Source organism: Canis aureus, chromosome 11 (genome assembly GCF_053574225.1).
Source record: "Canis aureus isolate CA01 chromosome 11, VMU_Caureus_v.1.0, whole genome shotgun sequence".
Lineage (NCBI taxonomy): Eukaryota > Metazoa > Chordata > Mammalia > Carnivora > Canidae > Canis > Canis aureus.
In genome coordinates this window covers 20,058,078-20,073,134 of record NC_135621.1, presented here as the reverse complement: position 1 = coordinate 20,073,134, position 15,057 = coordinate 20,058,078, and the positions used below count along the sequence as shown (strand labels likewise).

At 56.6% G+C, this 15,057-nt stretch overlaps 1 protein-coding gene and 1 long non-coding RNA gene across 10 annotated transcripts in view; one reads left to right on the top strand and one right to left on the bottom strand.

The window, feature by feature from the left end:
- Positions 1–561: 561 nt before the first annotated feature.
- LOC144323508 (uncharacterized) lies at positions 562–4,583 on the bottom strand. Of its 6 annotated transcripts, none has more exons than XR_013388916.1 (4): positions 4,487–4,583; positions 3,470–3,690; positions 2,634–2,813; positions 562–2,239 (listed from the first exon to the last, which is right to left on the bottom strand). It is a non-coding gene; the product is annotated as an uncharacterized LOC144323508 (long non-coding RNA). The 6 variants fall into 6 exon arrangements; XR_013388914.1 differs by lacking the exon at positions 4,487–4,583 and adding an exon at positions 4,278–4,421; XR_013388913.1 differs by lacking the exon at positions 4,487–4,583 and adding an exon at positions 4,061–4,413.
- Positions 4,584–4,855: 272 nt separating this feature from the next.
- The window catches only part of ZBED4 (zinc finger BED-type containing 4), a 29,990-nt gene continuing 19,788 nt past the window's right edge, over positions 4,856–15,057 (top strand). Inside the window, exon 1 of one of the 4 annotated variants that reach the window (XM_077914050.1) lies at positions 4,856–5,002. The gene's annotated coding sequence lies outside the window, so the exon portion shown is untranslated. Of the gene's footprint in view, positions 5,003–8,188; positions 8,208–15,057 lie in introns of those variants that run through there. The other 3 variants (XM_077914052.1, XM_077914051.1, XM_077914054.1) reach the window with 3 other exon arrangements.

Sequence of the window (15,057 nt, the reverse complement as noted above, 5' to 3'; positions counted from 1 at the left end):
CCGCGGCCAAGAACCTGCGGAAGGAGGGCCGCCCTGCCCGCGCGAAGTCGGAGCAGCAGCCGCCAACTGCGTGGGCATCCGCGCCCTGGCTGCGACCCTCCGACTCTCCCTTTGTTCACTTATTTTTAGATATTTTATTTTTTTGACAGGTGGGGACGGGAGGGAGAGAGTGTCAAGCAGACTCCGTGCTGGCACTGAGGCTGACGCAGGATTCGATCCCACAACCCAGAGGTCATGACCTGAGCTGAAAGCAAGAGTCGGTGGCTCAACAGCCTGGCCACGCCGGCAGCCTCCCCACTGTTATTTTTTTAAAAAGGAATTAAAAGCCCATCAGTTGCTGTTGGGTAAAAGCAGCAAACACGTGAGGGGATCCTTGCAGTCCCAGGCGTCTGTCATGAGCTCTGCAACGTTTTCAATTAAAAAAAATCTCAAGAAAAAAAAAAAAATCTCAGGGCAGTCCGGGTGGCTCAGCGTCTTAGGCGTGATCCTGGGGTCCCAGGATCGAGTCCCACGTCGGGCTCCCTGCATGGAGCCTGCTTCTCCCTCTGCCTGGGTCTGCAGGATCATTAATAAACAACTTTTAAAAATAAAGTAAAATAAAATGAATCTCAAAAAGAAAAAAAAATCTCACTGCGTTTCCTGAAGAAATAACGTGAGGGGCCCGGCAGGGCCTCAGGGCAGGCGGCTGCCCCAGGAGCGAGGTAGCCACCGCGGGGACCGTCCGTGCCCTGTGCCCCTGGGTGCGCGGCGCCCTGCAGCCTGAGAGCTGCACCAGTGCTGCGGGGCCCCGGGGTCGCCCGCGTGAGGCCGTCCGTGGGGTGCACACGGCGCATCGAAGGGCAATACCTACAGTGAGGCCCTGTCTGTGTTCTGAGCCGCCAGCCTGGGTGTGAAACCGGGGCTGAGACACACAATGAGCTTGTTTTCCAAGTCGTCCCCCCTGGGGGGTGGGGGGGTGGCTGACGGTTCTCCCTGGTTCTTTATTTTGCTGTTGGCCGGGTGGTTGGGCGGGGGTGGGGGGGGTGGGAATAGTATTCCTGTTAGGACCGGCTTGCTGGATCAAATACGGCGTGCCCAGTTAAATTTTAAACCCAGGTAGGTAATTTTTTAGTATGAAGCTGTCCGGTGCCACATTTGGGCCATATTGTTACTTTTACTTGCTAGATCCGGCAATCCTGGTTATGACCAGGAACTCCAAAGCCGTTTCCGCCTGGAAAATAAAGTGGAATCTGTTGCTGCTGCCGCAGGCAGGGTCACCGGGACAGGAAGGCCAGGGCTAGCGCGCACCCACCTGAACCCCAGGCACCCCCTTCTCACCAAGGAGGTGTCCTGGGCTCCGTCGGCTCCACCCAGCAGCAGACAGGGCTGCTCCCCCGGGATCCTCTGCCTCCATCTGTCTTCCTCCCGAGCAGACCCTCACGCCCCTTCCTGAGGGTCCCCTCCCAGCCTGCAGGGCATCCCCCTGCCCCGCCCCCATGCTGGTTCCTGCCCCAGGGCCTTGGCGCCTGATGTTTTCCGGGCGCATCCCAGTCACAGCCCCCCCCCCACCCCATGCCCCTGATGTGCTGAGGCTCCTCCTGGCAGGCTCCGCTAGAACTTGTCCCCGCTGTGTCCCCTCCGTTCTGTGTCCACGGAGGTCCTCGCTGCTTGCAGCGTCCCACCTGTGGCTACCGTCTGCCTCCATCCCTCACCAATTCCTGCACCTGTCCTGGGGCCCCACGGTGTCTGCCGCCGATGCCACAGCTCTCCCCACACCCTGAGTGGTCTTGGCAGTCATCCCCAGCTCTCCTTCACCCGCACCCCCCCTCCCCCGTCTATACCCCAGGGAGGGCCAAACCCCAGCGACACACCCAGGGGGTCCCCAGCCTCTTCCTTGTCCTGGCCTTCTCACCAGCAGGTATCTCCACCGCCGGGGCCTCCGATGGACAGGATCCGTCCCCCTCCGAGCAGAGGCGCAGGTCTGGGTGCTCCGGTGGATGCAAGTCCTCCCCACCTGCTTCACGCCACACTCCTGCTTCCCCCAGGTTGGGAAGGGAAGCCCGAGGTCTCAGCAGCAGGCCTGGGGCTGGCGGCTGGCACCAGGGGTGACTGTGCACCTACTCTGCGCCGGGCTGCCCCTGCCTGTTTCTGGCTGCATCACATGCCAGGCTGGCAGCATCCTACCGTCATCGTCCCCTCTACACCAAGACGGCACCCTGCTGGTGCAGCTCTGGGGTTCCAGGGCTGCGCAGCAAGCTTTCTGGAAGCAGAGAAGTGCAGGCTCTTAGAGCTCATCCAGCCCAAGAGGGGAAGGTCACGGGGCCTGAGTCCCCCAGACACCTCCACATGGCTCCATTAGGGGACTGGGGCTCTCTGGCCTGTAAGGGCACAGATGCCGCAAGGCTGGGACAGCACAGGGTCCCTCTTCCTGCGCGTCCTGGGGCAGCTGGAGCCTCCACTGTGGGCAGTGATCACCCCAGGAGGCTAGAGCAGTCCTAGGGCAGTAGTGATGGGGACACTGGGATGGGGGATACCCGGTGGGGGAATCACAGGGTGGGGGCTGGGGGTATTCTGGAGTACGGAGCCTTTGGGTTCACTGCTGCCAGTGCCCAGTGTATCCTGGCAGCTTGGTGTCCACCTGCCGCCACCTTCACCTCATGATCCCGCCAGTCTCCCAGGAGGGAGTAGAGTGCTCCTCAAAGATGTGGACACAGCTCTTCAATCGGGCCACCGCGCATCCTGACTCGAGAGGCGGTCCGTGTGTGCTGCTGCTGGCTCCACGGCTCCCAGCACTGCACTTCAGGGCTCCTCCGCCATTAAGCTATACGGCCACCCTGTGCAAACATCAAAATCCCGCCCAGGAGGGGTCAGAGCCAGCCACACCTGGCTGGCCCTCAGGATGTGGACGGTGCGGGAGGGAGGGTGGACCTGGGAACGGTTGCTGCCCTTGTGCTAGGGGAATCTTTCCTGTCCACGCCTGGGCGTGGAGCCCTGGGGACACAACCACCTATCCTGCCAAGCCAAGGCTCAGGACGTGCTTGCTCTGTTCGTGCCGGGCATGGCCTCATCAGTGCACGTGTCAGAGAAGCGGCTGCTCGCCCAGAGCGGCTGCTGAGGTCGGGGAGGCTGGGCACCCGTCAGAGAGCAATGAAGTTGCAGGAGCCGGGAGGGGAGGGGCGCTACCTTAGAGGAGAGGGTCCAGGGGCCGCCCCAGCACAGTGGCATTTGGGCAAAGATCTGAGCGGGTGGGGGTGGGGGTGGGCAGGCAGTCAATTGAGGAAGAGCACTGCAGTTGGAGGAACAGCCAGGGCGAAGGGCCTGAGGTGGGTCGAGTGTAGCTGCAGCCAAGTCCTCCCTGGAGGGAGGGTGGTGTGGGCCTGGTCACCACAGCTGCGAGCACTCTGGCCTCGAGTGGCAGGGGAGCCCCCAAAGGTGTCTGGGCAGGCAGCACGGCAGGGGCTGTTCCTTCATCTAGGGCCGGAGTCCACACCTTTTTGCAAGCAGTTTGGTGGCACATACTCCTAGCTGCTGTGGTCACATGTTGCAAGTACTCCTCCACTCGGCCTGCGTGTTGCGAAAGCAGCTGCAGGCAGCGCTGCGCGATCGGGCTGGGCCGGGTCCCAGTGAACTCCATCAGGACGCTGACATTCGAATTTCATAGCATTTTCACAGGTCATGAAACCCTATTCTTATTTTGACTTTCCCCAGCCACTAAAGAGTGAGAAAATATGCTTAGATCGGGGCAATAAGAAAACCCAGACGAACCAAAGCCCACACACAGGTGGCCGGTTGGATTGGACTGTGGCCCTGGTGCATGCTGCCCCGCGCCCCCGCCTGGACCCAAAATCACCGATACCCCGTGGCAGGCAGCACTCTGGGAGGCGCGATCCATCCGTGATAACAAAATATGTAAAGAGCCACCGCCTGCGGCCGCCGGGACAAGCAACAAGCGAGTGCATCGGAGAGGGCCCGCGGTCCGCAGTCACGGGGTCCCGCCAGCGCGGCCTGGCCCCTCGCCCGAGCGCGGACACGTGGCAGTGCGCACCTGCCCCGGGGCCCTACAGCCAGCTGTCCTCCGCACCTGGGTGACAGCAGGGCTCGGGTCCAGGCCGGGTCTGCGCCGCTCAGCTGCTCTGCACACCGTCCCACTGCTGCATGACCCGAGCCCCGGGCGCCCGCACCCATCCCCACCCGTCCCCATTCCGCGGCTGCCAAGAGCCCCAGGCCTGCGGCGCGGCCCCCACGGGGCTCCCGTTCTAATCCCTGGGGTGCAGGGGGCAGGCCGCGCGTGGAAGCACCTTATCGCCTTAGACTTAAGGGCTTAGATGCACCGGCGCGAAGGCGCAGCAGCCCTCGGAGCCCCCGGGCGCCACGGAGGACGCTCGCGCCGCGCCGCGCCGGGGTAAGCGGGTCTGGGCGCGTCCTGCGGCCCTGGGCTCCCCGCCCCGCCCCGCCGCCGGGACCGCCGCACCCCGGGCCACAGCGGGCGGACCCTCCAGCCGCCCACCCGCCAGCGCGCCCGGACTGCGCCTGCGCCGAGGCCCGAGCCCAGGCCGGAGCGCGGAGTCTGCGCCTGCGCGGGAGGGAGGCCGAGGCCGGGCGCGGGGACCAGGCGGGCGTGCGGAATCTGCGCCTCTAAGGCCAGTCCGCACCAGCCCGGGGCTGGGGACCGCGCCTGCGCGGCCGGCCCGGCCCGGGGGCGTGGCCGCGCCTGCGCGGTCGGCCCGGCCCGGCGGAGGGCGGGAGACGGCGCGTGCGCGTTGGGCCCGGGCTCGCCCCGTCCGCCGCGCCTGGGTCCCTGGGGCCGCCCGGCCCCGCCCCCGGCCCCGCCCCGCGCCGCGCGGGGCCCTGGGAGGGGCGCAGCGTCCGGCGGCGTCGCGGGCGGCGGGCGGCGGCGGCGGCGGCGGCGGGAGGGGCCGGCGGGGGCAGACAAAGCCGCGGCTAATGAATGGGAGCGCCCGCCCGCGCCGGCCGTCGTCCGCAGGAGGGCGGGAGCCGCGCCGCCCGGAGCCCCGCGGCCGCGGTGAGTGTGCGGCGGGCGGGCGGGCGGGCGGCCGGGGCTTGCGGCTCGCCGCGGGCTGGCGCCCCGGGCCCGGCCGTCCTGGCGCGCGGCGGGGTCGGGGTCGGGGTCGGGGTCGCGGCGGGGGCGGGGGCGGCCGGGGGCGCGGGCCCGGGCGCCGGGGGGCGGGGCGGGCGGGCGGGCGCGGCCTCCGGGGGCCCGGACCCCGCCCGCCCCCGCCCCCGCCCCGGGCCCCCGGCTGACAGCTGGCGCGCGGCGGGCCGGGCGGGCCGGGCGGGCCGGGCTGGTCGGGCCCGGGGCGCGCTCTCCGGGCGGCGGCGGCGTGTGGACAAAACACCCCGAGTGCTGGAAGTTGGGGCGGGGGGCGGGGGCGCGACCCCGAGGCCTCCCCAAGCCCCGGCCGCCGCCGCCGGGCCGCGCTGCAGGTGGGTTCGCTGCTCCGCGCTGCTTCCAGGAAGAGCCCGCCGACGGCCTCGGTTAAATGTCTCAGGAAGCACATGCCGCGGAGGCTCGCTGGCCCGTCTCGGCGCCGCCGCTGCATCTCGTGAACACGATGCGAATCACCCGCCCCGCGCAATCGCACCTGGTCGGGATCGCAGCTGCTCCCCCCGCCCCCGCCCCCGCCCCCGCCCTCCTCCCGGCGCCCCGGGGACCCCCGCACCTCCCTGCAGCCCTGCGAGCCGCTCTCCAGCCAGGACACCGCTGCTCTCATCCTCCTCTTTGTATAAAAAAAAAAGGGAAGTCGTTTGTTTTGAAGTTAGCTCCATCTGCATCAAGTGCACAGCTTTTAAAAAATCCACTTTAGACTTCAGTGAGGCTGGTTTGCCAGAGCAGGGGCACCCTTTGCGACTTTTTATATAGGAATATGAATGTTTGTTGTTTTGGTGGTGATTAAAAAAATTAGGAGACTTGAAAGGATTTAGTTGAAGTTTCTAGGTAAATACTACGAATAAGCCACATTTCGGGGTTTTTGTAGAAAGATTTTGTTTATTCATGAGAGACCCAGAGAGAGAGGCAGAGGGAGAAGCAGGCCAACACAGGACTCGATCCCGGGACCCCGGGGCTACCCCCTGAGCTGAAGGCAGATGCTCAACCACTGAGCCACCCCGGGCGTCCCCTAAATTTCAATTATGGATTGATTTTGGTCAGTAAGCAAAGCTGCCTTTTAAGAGGAAAGTGCGAGCAGGAGTTGGGCTCTGCCTTGAAGTCTTCTGCGGGACGTTGGTGCAAGGACACATGCCTCCTAAAAGCGTTATGCAGGTCCTATCTCCCTGTCGTCCTTTACATTTTCTCCAGAAGACATAGCACAAGGTAAGATGTCTTCTGTGAATCTTCTCAACGTTTCAAAGGACACGGTTAATCCCCGTGTATTGGAGGACAGCTTGGACTCTTATTCTCCCTGACAGGTGATTACCTGACAGCCGCCCCCTCCCGCACACACTGGTCTGGTTATTCCTGATATTTTGGACCTGAAAGCTCTGTTCTTTAACATTACAACGTGCAAATCAGGAGGTTTGTGAGTAACTCATGCTGTGGAAAGAATGTTGTAACAGGGGAGAAAGATTTAAAGTGAATTGTGAGGGCAGTGGCTTGAATTCCACGTCTGTGCCATGGAGCCGATGCAGGGTATTCAGAGAGCGGAGGAACCGGGTGTCCTGTCCAGCACAGAGTAGGGTCGGGACAGTGAGCAGAACGGGGAGGTGCAGCTGTCGCAGCAGGAGGAGCCGCGATCGTGGTCAGTGCCGTGTGGTCTGCGCCCAGCCCCAGCTCCTTCAGTTGGTGAACTCCGGTCTGATCCCCCCCACCCCCCCCCCCACCCCCCGCCCACGCGGTGGTGATGATTACCTCCAAGGGGGGAGCAGCTGGGTGATGCTGGCATCCGAGCCTCCAGTGGCTCTGGTCTCCAGCGTTCTGCTTCCTCCTGAGCTGCTCTGCACAAAGCACAGAGCTGCGGGTCTTCGGCTGTCGTTCTTCTAACGACGATTTGGTTTTTCAGGCACTATTTAAATCCCAGGGCCTGAGAGCGTGAGCTGTAGGAATCTGTTATTTACGCTCTGTTCTTAGCAAATCTAGCTGCATAGTGTCACAGTGCGCCCCTGGTCCTGATGACTGTAGTGTCTGCAGTGTTTGGACTCACGGATGTGCCGTCCATGCCCCTTCCAGGGGCTGGCCCTCTTTACACCCCCCTTTCCTGCTCTCCTCCCTCACCCCACTTCCCTTCCCCCGGTGTCTCTCCATTCGGAGATGGCTCAGATCACTTCCTCATTAATTACTTGGTGATGTGCTCCGGGTGGTTGATGTTCTGGAAAGCATTGCTGCGAGAAAGCTAGCGCCTTTCCTTCTCATGCTGCCTGTTTTTGAGGCAAGAGGTCCTGGAGGAGACAGGTGCTGGACTCAGGATCCTGGCCTCTTGCTCTGTACCCAGCACAGGCCTACCTGCTGAGGGCAGCCCAGCCTACCTGCTGGGCGCAGCGGTGGTTTGTAAAAGGTGGCCTTGACCACAGGGAACCTAAGCCTGATGCTGGGAATAGACTTAAGCCAGAGATAAAGGGCCAGCCAGTTCTTCCAAGGAAAATTCAGGCAGGTGCGAGCAGAGGTGGTGGGCAGAGTCTGTTCGAGAAGTGTGTTCCAGGAAGACTCTTTCTCGGGGAGTCCAGCCTGAGGGGCCTGGGCCACAGATGGAGGCCCTAGGGAAGAAGCGGCAGAGAGGCTAGCCCCACTGCTTGAGCCCGAGCCCTGTGGGTGCCTCCGGGTCCGCAGCAGCCTGTGCTCCTGAGGGGCACCTGCGGTGCAGCCCTTCCCGGCACTCACCCACCGCTGACAGCGGCCTGGGCCTGGGGTGGGCGGGCTGTCCCCTGCCGGCCCACCTTGGGGTTCTCCGTGTGACCGTTCCTTGATCTGGACCGAGTGCCCCTGGCCCCCTGCACCTGCTCTGTCCTGCTTCACTGCCCTCACGGATGTGAGGGGCCGTGTTTCCATCCAAGGCCACCACTGGCTCATCTGCCCCTGATGGTCTGCTCACTTGCCAGGCGAGGGAGCAGCAGCGGGAGCGCTGAGCTCTTCCGGGAGAGCTCCGGTTACTCTGTCACAGAGGCTGTGATCCACATCCTGTAAGTAAAAGGACACTCTAAAAGTCTTGGTAGCTTCCAACCACAGCAGCAATTTCTGACCTATTCCTCGTGGGACTGCCCCATCCCCATGGGAAAAGGTAGGCAGGCAGGATGCTGCTGTTGGGTAGAGGGGACCCACAAAACGAGTGAGCAGAACCAGCAAATAGCCCCGGTCTGTGACCCAGAACATTTCAGGGACAGAACGGAGACCAGCTGACCTTAGCATGGGCTGTTTGCTTGCTTTGGAATGTGCTTTGTTTCCAAGGTAGCCTTATCGTGATTTCTGACCACATCTCATGGAAACGGCTCTGGTTCTGGGTTTCTGAAGTTTAACCCTTCGCAGCGGTCCCTGGCTCTTGGTTCTGTGTCCCTTCAGGGCGCAGCCGGCCCTGGGTTCTAGTTTTCCTTTGTGTGAGCACAGTGGCCCTTGTGGAACTTCTTCTGGCTTCGAGGTGCTTGATGCTCTGGCCACACCCCAAGGCTGTGTTAGTTATGCCTACGCACACTCAGGATGTGTGAAAGGTACTCTCAGACGGAGGCCAGATCTTAATTTATGACCCTGCTGGGAAGACTGTTGTCTCCAAGCGGGAACCAGGCGGCAGTGTCGCTGTGGCTCACTGACTCATTGAGAGCGTGTGAACCTTGAGTTGGACACAAGTGTGCTTCAGGGTTTTAAACGTATGAATTATGAAGTTTCTAACTTACAGAGAGCGCTGGTCGGAGTCACCCTGCCATCTTCTGCCCAGATGCTGCTTGCTGAACTTTTTCAAAGGAAATCGCAGATACTCACCCCTAAATGTCCTTTTCTCCAAAGAAGAGGCAGGTGGGGACTGTTCTATAGGACCAGCACATGGTGCCCGACGACGTCTAGGATGGGGACAGGGATGTCTTGGCATCACCCGGGCCAGTCCCCGCTCCCATCTCCCTACTTGGCCCCAGTCGTCTTTGGTAGCCCATTTCTCCAAACCAGAATCTGGTTTAGGTCATTATTTTGTCTCTTTAAGTCTCTTTTCTTCGGGAGTAATGTCCGCCCACCCAGTTGTTTCCATGACATTGACTTTCTGAAGAGACTAGGCCTGCGAGTGCCCTGTGTTCTGGATCTGGTTTGCCAGTGTCATCTGACCTGTTCCTCTGCTCCGCGCTCCCCACCCCCCAACTGCTCGCCCCTATGCTGGGATCTGATGGCAAGAGGTTTGATGGGCAGCAGGCGACACATGTTCACAGAGGTGATGCTGTGTGCTTCCTGCCACACCACTCTCGGAGGCTGTCCTGCTTCGGATGCCAGCTTCCCTGTGTTCTTCTCTGTGTGCCCACATTGGATGTCCTGAGTAGGCAGGACCAATGCTGGACCCGCCCCCTTCATCCCCACTCATCAGGGAGCAGCGCTCAGGGCATTTAGCTTCACTGTGGCAAAAGCTTTGTTTTCCCTTTTTCTTTCTTGAATATCGGTGCAGGGTCATGGATTTTTATGTATTCATTACATTTGGGTCTATTAAAGTCTTCTGTGTGTGTTTTGATGTTCACACGGTGTAGCTGAGCAGGTTGTAGCTGAGCAGCTGGGCGCCCCGCTGAGCGGGCTCCTGTCCTCCCTCCATCATTCTGAGAGCACTTCCCTGGCTCCTTTCCCACCTGCCAGCAGCAATTGCTCCAGAGCGCTATGGTCCCTTTCTGTGCAGAAAAGTATTTGGAAACTAAGGGCTCGGTGGTGGTGTGTTCACTGTGTTTGCGTATTATTGCTGCTGTAAGGACCCAGCTGATGGACAAAAGTAGGGAACTTTTTTTTAAAGCATTGTCAGTTCATACCGATATATATATATATATATTTTTTTAAAGATTTATTTATTCATTTATTTATGATAGACACAGAGAGGGAGAGAGGCAGAGACACAGGAGGAGGGAGAAGCAGGCTCCATGCAGGGAGCCCGACGCGGGACTCGATCCCGGGGCTCCAGGATCACGCCCTGGGCCAAAGGCAGGCGCTAAACCGCTGAGCCACCCAGGGATCTCCATACCGATATTTTTAATGCAAGTTTGAAATTATATGGATTTACTTAATTTCTTTGATTTAAAAAATTTATCTTTTCCTTATCCTGAAAATCTTAATTCTTACTGTCATTGGCATAATTATTTGTTCTATGTTCAAGTATATGTAAGAGGAGATACCTAGGTGGCTCAGTGGTTGAGCATTCGCCTTCAGCTCAGGGCGTGATCCCAGGGTCCAGGGATCAAGTCCTACATCGGGTTCCCCAAAGGGAGCCCGCGTCTCCCTCTGCCTGTGTCTCTGCCTCTCTATGTGTGTCTCCTGAATAAATAAATAAAATATTAAAAAAAAAAAAAGAAAACAAGTATACGTAAGATAGGGTGTAAAATTACAATACTGTGTCACTACTACTAATGGGGCTCCTTAGCAAAGTTTAAGGCACTTTGGTGTTTGTTTTTAAGATTTTATTTAAGTATCTCTACACCTGTGTGGGGCTCAAACTCAGACCTCGAGATCTAGAGTTGCAGGGCAAGCTCCGAGCCCCAGGCCCCACGATGGAGCCAGCAAGGCGCCCCCAGGGTGCTTGTGTTCTTGGTGCATCCTAAGTTGACTATGGATAAAGTACTGTGTTTGACAACAAGCCTCTTGATGAATATTCTTTTGTCTGTGGTTATGTTGCCTATTTTATATACAGTTAGTTTTTTTTCGTTTCAGATTTGGAATTTTTAAATTTTATGTTCAAAATAGTTACATGGCTCAAAAGTCAAAGTCATATGAAAGATAGCAGAAATCTTACATCCCTGTTTCCTCCACTTTTTATAGGCAACTGTTTTTATTTCTGTTTTTCCTGCAGAAATTCTGGTTTCCTCTCTCATCTGTCATAAAAGGTAGCAAGTACGGTTTCCTCTGTGCCTGCCTCTGGCTTCTGTGTTCCCGGCCTTCCTGGAGGGTGGTTTTCCAGCTTTGACTGCCCCACCACAGTGGCTCCGGGGGCACGTGTTGTTTCATACTCGGGGTCCCCTGGGTGCGGGGATGTGATGTTAGTGCCCTGCTACTCAGAGCCTCGGGGTGGAGGGTGTTCCCAGCTCTGGGTCTTTGCCAGCCTGACCCAGGGAGACCTGATGTTTTAGAGTAGTGTTCCTTTAATAGGCTTTGATTTCGATGTAAAAAATGGAAAAATGTATTTTAAATCAGATGTGTTTGGTAGCCAGAGCGTTTGTGATCGTGACATAGACGCTATGTTCTGGAAGTCAGCGAGGGCTGGCCTGCCCCCTGTGCCGCCACTCCTGCCTCCGCGTCGGAGTCGTCGAAAGATGGTTTCTTTCATTCTTTCAATAAAAAATAAGTCGATTTTCCAAGTGAGAACATTGCCATGCGTTTTACCATTTCTAGCCTATGGAAAGGATCCTCTGATTAGCTCCCTTTTACTTTTTGATATTTTTCTGTTTGAAACTAAAAGTACGATGGAGTCCAGGGACTTTGGTTTGGGGTGCCTTCTTTCCGTGTCCCGGGCTCTCGTCCTAATTTGGGATCTCTGCGCTTACCGTCTGAGCACAATAGGATTTCTTCATCGCTGTGGTGCCCAGCATCCAGGGAGCCCTCGGGGTGCAGAGAGCTGGGGCGGCCACCTGTCCTGGGGGAGCCAGGCTGCGAGGGCAGCAACGACGTTGGTTCCGGAAGGCTCCTGTGTTTTCCGCAGTGTCCTTGATTACACTATTTCTGTTTGCTGGAGAGTCGAGTCAGAACCAGGGCCGTAACTAGTTCCAGATGCCTTCCAGGGAAATCCTCTTCAGAGTTTTGGGGTAGGTGGCAAAAACCAAATTATTCTTTACACATATGTTAAAATTATCAAAACTGCCATAGTAACATAATCCTTTTGTGGTTTGAAAACCAAAGATAACTTGCTTCTTTTTTTTCTTTAATTTGTGCTGAAATAGTAGGCAAATATTTTCTGTAGTAGTTAACTGCTAGATCAAATGACAGTATTTTTCCTAAATTAGCAACATCATTGCTATTTATGATTATGAAATAATATGAACAAAATTAGCAAAGTAATAGAGAAATGTAGAAAGTCGAAAGTGGAAGTCTTTCATGATTATTGCAGTTAAGTTTCATACACCCTTCAGGACATATATGTCTGGATACACGCTTACACCCAGGGCATCTGGGCCACCTCTCCTCTGCCATGCGGGCCGCCATGGGGGCACTCCCTCCTACTCAGGTGGGACAGGTGCATTGGGGGCCGCTCAGGTGGCTCTGCCGAGGGATGCCTAGATGATTTCCAGCTTTTAACTCTTTTATTTTTATTTATTTTTTTAAGATCTTATTTATTTCAAAAAGAGAGTGAGCGTGCACACGTGAGCAGGGTGGGGGGTAGAGGGAAAGGGACAAGCAGATGCGGGGCTTGATCCCACGAGCCTGAGGTTTTGAGCGGAGCTGAAATCCCACCCAGGCGCCCCTTATCTCTTACTGTGAAGCATCGCATACATGCAGAGAAGTGCTCATCTCAGTGAATCGTCACCAGGTCAAGAGATGGAAAATTGCCCCTGTGCCCCCATCCCCCCAACCCTAAAGTTAATAATTTTGGCAGCTTGTACCACTGTTGTTCATATCCCGGGATCCCGCAGTGTGTGTTCTTTCTAGCTGGATTGCTGGGTATGATGGCAGTTTCTCTACCTTCATTGCTGTAGGATATCCCGCTGCGTGGACCTATCGCAGCAAGTGTGTGTAGTCGGCAGCCAGCCCTTGACCGTTGTGAACGCTTCCATGAACCTTCCTGGGTTTGTCTTTCTTTGCACATCAGCAGCATCTTGGTTGTGTGACCCCGATTGGTCATGGGATGATACTGTATGTGGAGTTCAGTCTTACCAGGTGCTAGCGAGCGCACCCCAGTGTGGTGGTGCTTGTCTGTTGCAGGCCTTCACCGGTGTTGTCGGGCCGGAGTATGTGCGTGTGTGTGCACGTGCGCGTGCATGTAGCCATCTGACAAGGCATACGTGATTGTGGCTTTAATTCATATTTCCATGATTTTTTTAGCTGCTTAATATTAGTGTAGTCTGATTTGTCCATCTTCCCTTGATAATTCTATTTTGCTCTAAATCAAGATTATAAGAGTATTTTTTCATTGTAATTTTTATTGTTTTCTCTTTATTTTTTTAATTTTTAAAAAAATGTTTATTTTTATTTTTAAATTATTTTTATTTATTCATGAGAGACACACAGAGAGAGGCAGAGACACAGAGGGAGAAGCAGACTCCCTGCGGGGGCCCCATGTGGAACTCGATTGCAGGTCCCAGGATCACAACCTGAGCCGAAGGCAGACGCTCAACCACTGAGCCACCCAGGGATCCCCAAGCCTTTTTAATTTTAAGGTATAGCACAGACACAGAGACTGTGTGAAGTAAATGTATAGCTTGAGGGGTTATTATATAAGGTGGATGTCTTTGTGATCATCACTTGGGTGAAGAAATAAACTTTTGCTGGCCCCAGAATCCTCCCCTGTATCCCGTCCCTGTCCTGTGTCCCTCCTGACGTAACTGGTGACCTCACCCTTAGCACAGTTCCTTCCTTCATAGTTTGATGACCCCATCGCGTCCCTCCAAATAGGAGTTAGCGTTCCCATGTTTATTCAGAAGCTGTTGTAGTATTATCTGTAGCTCCCCGCTAGCCCCCGTGAAGTTTTTCGCAGTCAGACTTGTGTTTCTCCCCGTCGAGACTTTGCTGATGGCAGTCCTCCAGTGTACTTTGATCTGTCTTTGGTTTCCTTGAAATCCATCCTTGGATATAGAGGTTTGATAAGATTTGGGTTTGGCCTCTGGTGAGACTCCCTCACAGGGTGTCGTGTTGAGGAGGCGCCTGTGTGTGGTGTCTCTTTTTTAAAATAGGCCCCATGCCCGGCATAGAGCCCAGAGTGGGGCTTGAACTCACAACCCTGAGATGAAGACCTGAGCTGAGATGGAGAGTAGGACACTCACCTGGCTGAGGCGCCCAGGTGCCCCTGGTGTCTCTCCTGTGTGATGCCGGGAGCCAACAATGCCCAGACATACAAGTGTTTATTCATAACACGTTATAGACGGTGACGTTGTGATGTTCTGGCCGAGCGGCTGCTTCCGTGTTCCTGAGCTGGACTCCCGTAAGGGGGAGCTTTCGTCATTGGTACCTGGGTCTGTAGTGCTTGCAGGACACCCCAGGTAAAAATGCTTGATTCTTCTCTTTACCAGTTTTCAAAATAATGAATCACTTTTCTGTCATCCTCCAAAGGTGACCCACTGAGGTTATGAACTCAGATTTTAAACATATTGGGTGAATTTTAAAATCTTATTCACGGTCCCCGTTTGTGTTGAGATTGTGTCATGTTTGGGCAGCAGGGGTCTCTGTAAGCTGGCGCTGCACACTTTGGACACAATCTCAGCTCGTTCCCAAAGGTCCCTTGCTCTCTGGTGTGCGACGATGCCCCAGCGTGGCATGTGCTCTTCCCGCCCCAGACCTGGGGGAGCCATTCTGCAGGGGGCCCTGTCTGTTTTAAGGGGAAATGGTGTTCAGAAGCACGATCTGTCCATGAGGGACACTCAGTGCTGTTGGATCGGTGGTGGTTTCTGGATCTTTGCGGTGGACAAAGCCAGGGTGTGTACTCTGACCACAGGCAGTAACGTTGTTCATTGGACCTTTTGTACGTTATGTCCCCACCTCCCTTGTCCACAGGAGCCCAGGTTCTCTAGGGCGGAGGACAGGAGAGCACCAGGCCATCACTAATTGCTCGTTTACGGTCTTGTCGCTGCGGGTGTCACTCTCTCGGGCTGGCACCAGCAGTGACACTACCCCATATCATGACTCAGCAGTTACTGTTTGCATCAGACCTGCCGTCCCTCCGTCCTCCAGTCATTTCAGAGCCTAGCGCATCTCTCCCAGAAACCCTTGTGAGCCTTAGCTCTGCCAGGAAACCCACGCTAAAGGCTCATGCCTGACTT